General features: G+C 33.6%; 1 pseudogene; it reads left to right on the top strand.

Moving 5' to 3' along the window:
• The first annotated feature begins 4,283 nt into the window (after positions 1–4,283).
• Positions 4,284–4,395, top strand: LOC148921383 (U6 spliceosomal RNA; annotated as a pseudogene).
• The last annotated feature ends 458 nt before the right edge of the window (positions 4,396–4,853 follow it).

The following is a 4,853-nucleotide window of genomic DNA, read 5'->3' as shown; positions in this document are numbered from 1 at the left end:
GTACATAACACTTTCAATATCATGTCTATTTTAGTCATTATTTACAGTTACAACAATTTTATATTAAAATTTACCAAACGGTTTTGACACTGTTTTTTATACTAATAGCACTTTAAAAATATTGTTTACCAAACATGCAGCTAATTATTTTCAAAGCACAACATAATCAACTTTTTTATAAAAGTGATAGCAATCCCAAACTAGGCTTTAATGTAGTTGGAATTATAGCCTTTTTTATTTTTATTTTAATGAACTATAACCATTATTACTAAATAAATGCACTAACTAGCATGAGGCATGATCGATGAGTCTCATGGATAGGACTGGCAAGAGGCAAGAAGTAGATTCCAACACTTGCTAAGCCCATGGATAAAACTTTATTACTTCTTACAAAATATGATAGATTCTTGGGTAAATTACTCAAATGGTCCTCAAACTTATACTCGATTTACATTTTGGTCCCTCAATTAAATATTAGTCCAAATAGTCCATCAACTCTATATTAATCACTCCATTGGTTCTACCGTTACATTCTGTCAATGTTGCCGTTAAATATGAGGGCAAATTGGTCATTTTGTACGTTAAAAATAAATAAATACTGAAAAATGAAATAAAAACTCTCCCTATATATATATCTCTCTCTCTCTCTCAAAATTAGACTCGATATTGGGGAATTTATGGGTTAGGGTAAAAAATTTTGATTGAGGGCAAAGAGAAGGTAAAAAATTCCATCAAAGAGTTCGACTTCTTCTTCTCAAGCTCTATACTCAAAGTCACTCAGATGTATTTGTTAGCACATACTTTGTCTGCTTCAACTGCCACTCTTCCTTCAATCTTCACCAATTGCCTAGCTAGCCACATATTCGAATCAGTCTTCACAATTGTTTGGTTCACTGCTGGGCTTGTTGGACTTCGTTGTCAAATAGGTTGATTAAACTGAGGAAGAAGGTTGAGAGCGTGATTTGGTCCCCTTTGGCTTTGTGGATGTTTTCCCTTTTTGGTTTTTGTTGCATTGATGTTTCCTTTGGTCTTGGCTGGTGTTTCTTCGTGTCTTTGGGCTCGGTTGGTTGTTGAATGAAACAAAAACAAAAACTGAGGAAGAAAATGGATATGAGTTTTGAAGGAAGGTTTGTAGTGGTGACAAGGTTGATAGGTGCTTAGAGTGTTGGGGAAGTGAAATCCATGAAAGGAGGAGGGAGGTTGGATCAACTAGATAGAGGAGAAATCGGTGGAGAGCAGAGAGGGGATGAGAGACAGAGGTGGAGAGCAGAGAGGAGAGGGGGAATGAAGGAGAATGAGGGAGAAGAAATCAAAGGGAACTGGGTTTGGGCCCATGATTTTTTTTTCTCTTTTTCTTCAAAATTTTCTAATTTTGTATTTATTTTAACCATATTTTTATTTATTAATTATGAAAAGTTGTATTTACCTTAAAATTTTGGTTAAATTTAATAGAAAATTGGACGGTAGGACCAACGAAGCTATTAATATATAGTTAATGGATAATTTGGATTAATAATTTAATTGAGGGGCCAAAATGTAATCGAGTACAACTTTGAGGAACATTTGAGTAATTTACCATAGATTCTTGGATGCGGTTGTTGTATATGACGTCACATTAAAAGAGGCGAAATTATTTTAGAAATGAGTGGAACAAATTGTGAGAGTGGTCGAACTAAGAATTCCTCCCAAAAACTTAATATGATCATGCATACAAGCACATTATATCTTCAATTTGAACTGAAATCGTTGAAAGTCTCATTGCATTCAATTTACCTCTCGTACTATAAAACCTTCCAAAAACATATCCTGTCTAAGATTTCTAAGAACTTTTTTGGGGCTTTTGGCCTACCCACTTTCCCAATGAACGAAACATGTTATATTGCATTGCGGCCCCCCAATCATGCCTTGTGACCAAACAACCTAACATTTGGACGACCTATCAATTATATGCATGATTGATGGCAACAGTTTTCATTATATTATGGAGAGTGCATGGATGTGTTTCACATGAAGTGTGCTCGATGTTCCATGTGTTGTGCAGGCCATTAGACACCTCTGGTGGCACCAGAGCTGTTGACCAAGTTCTTATCACAAGCAATGAAAAGGGCAAATGAGACAATTTGCTTTGTAAACACTCATAAGGTAGTACCTTTGGAAATGATCCGTACAGATTGTGCCCGCTCTATATTGGCTAAACAATCCACATTATGTATGTGAACATTTGATGGTTATTGCGGCTCCCTAGAAAGTTCGCTTTATGAAATTTATGGGAGATTAAAAAACAGAAAAAGAAAAAGTAAGGATGTTTTATTTATCATCCAAGTAAAGATGAATGTTATATGATAGCGGCATGAAATTTTTGGGCGTTGAATTGAAGTATTTAGAATCCATATGATACGAGTATATGCAAATTCCTAGCTAGTTTGGAACTTTTATACCTTAAAATAAATAAATATATATTCTACTTCAAAAAAGGAAGGAGAGGAAAAAATTGTTTGTATATAAACCAATTGAATGCTTACAAGTGCATTAAACTTTTAGAACCACGAAGTTAGGGTGGACCATAGGAAAGGATATATATATATATATATATATATATATTGGTTGAAGTGCATTCAATGAATACGCATTATCATGAAAAACGTTACAAGAATGTATGTACAAATGCTGCAGCATTATGATAGGAAAGCCCTAGCCCTAGGGTTTATTGTGTGGCCACTGGCTTCCTAAGTTCCAAAGCAAGAAAAAATATATAAGAGATAGAAGGAATTGAAATTGAACAATCGCAAGGAAGGAGGGGCCTTGGAATTCCTTTCCGCATGTGTTTCTAATTAGACAAAGACATGTAGACGCCAATGCCACGCCAATTTTCTTATCTCCTCATCTACTATTTGTTGCCACCTCTTCTTTCTTGCCGACCCAAAAAAGCATTTGATAGTTCCATCCATCTCTCCCTTTCATGGTTTTTGTTTCCATTTTTCCATTTTTGCTGATCAAAATATGACTAAACAGACCTTCACTAGCTAACACAATAAGCAAAATAATACTCAACTTATTTTTGTTTTCACTTCATATATTGTTAAATAGGATACTAATGGGGCGTAGTTGGATTGACTTGATCTTTGGTGTGCTTCTAAGTGGTTCTGAGTTCAATCCACCATGATAGCTATGCGTGTGAATTCCTAACTTTGTCAGAGAGGATTATGTTTACTGATTAATTAAGGGGTTAATGTATATATACATCAACAGTCTCATTCTACTGAGAGATTCCTCAATTAATTTTATTTGACGGACACCCTTTAGAGTTCCCTATGAATTTTTTTTTCAACAATCCAAATCATCTATTTGTTAAGTCTATATTCATAGATCATCCTTGCAAATCGGAAACAGTTTCGACATCCAATTATGTCATACAAAATCAATGAACACAGTTTTTTAAGAAAGTACTAAAATTTCAATAACTCAATTAAGTGGTCAAATGATATCGGATTCAAGTGAATTTTTGTAGAGATGATTTTTGAATGATTATCTAAAAAATAGATGGTTTGGATTAATAAAATACAATACATAGTGATCCTTACAACGATAAACCTCAAATAAACTTATTTGAAGATGAAAACTTTCTATATACATCAATACTATATATGAGAATAATCTACCTTTGGGATGAGCTTTCGAAACTTCTTTTGCTTTCTTCTGTAATTGGTTTTGAAAGTCATTGGTTCCTTTTTCGATGGTGGAGTGTATAAACACTAAAGTCTGACATTATGTGTTTACCTTTTGAATATTCTACGTTATATACAATTATTTGAGTAAGTTATATATATATATATATATATATATATATCATCCCATTTTATTGAGGGATTTCTCAAATAAAGGACGCTTTTTAGGGTACCTTTCAAATTTTTTTCCAACGATCCAAATTATATATTTTTTAAGTCTACATTCATAGATCATTCCTCACATAAAATTAGACAAATCGGAAACCGTTTCGACATCCAATTGTATCCTACAAAATCAATAAATACAGTGCTTCAAGAAAGTATTAAAATTTCAATAACTCAATTGAGTAGTGAAATGATATCGGATTCAAGTGATTTTTTTAGTAGAGATGATCTTTTAATAAGTATCTACAAAATAGAATGTTTGGATTAGTGAAATACAATCCGGAGTGGGCCTCTACAAGGAGTGTCCTCAATGAAAACTCTTTGTATATGTGTGTGTATATATATATATATGCCATTTTAAAATAAATTGTTGTTAAGAAAATACACATGCATGTTATAAAAAACCAACCGAGGACATCCAATAAAACTAAAACGATACAAAGTAAATTAGCATGGTCCATCCACAAAGATGACACGCATAAATTGAGATCGAAACAATTCATTTTCGATTTTAGAAACCCTTTCCAAAGACGTGTGGATTCACATCGTTCTCAAAAAATTGACATGATAAAATTATGCATATACCTTGATAACAATGATACGGTACGAGAGGATGATAAGCATTTAATTTTGTTTAATCTCTCTTGGCCTGTACTTAACGTTGAATGCTTAATTGGTGTTGAAGGAGGATATTTCGGTAATATAATGCATGTGCTGCTGTAGAAATATCTAACTGGTCCCTTTCGACATGCAAGTGGTCGCTTTCTTCACCGACTGTGTCCCTGTAGAGGGGCCGCTTTTATGTTCGATAATTGAAATTGATTTTCAGACCGCCGAGCCCCGCCGAGTCCTTTAATTGAAACGGGCCATTCAAGTCCATACAAAATATTTATCACAAAAAGTCATATTTATTATTTAAATAATGCAAGGGTTGTTGTGGCCCTGTGAGATTTAAATATTTCA

Source organism: Prunus mume, linkage group LG1 (assembly GCF_029339155.1).
Source record: "Prunus mume cultivar Tortuosa linkage group LG1, ASM2933915v1, whole genome shotgun sequence".
NCBI lineage: Eukaryota > Viridiplantae > Streptophyta > Magnoliopsida > Rosales > Rosaceae > Prunus > Prunus mume.
The sequence above is the reverse complement of the archived record's forward strand: the minus strand, read 5'-3'. Positions and strand labels throughout refer to the sequence as shown.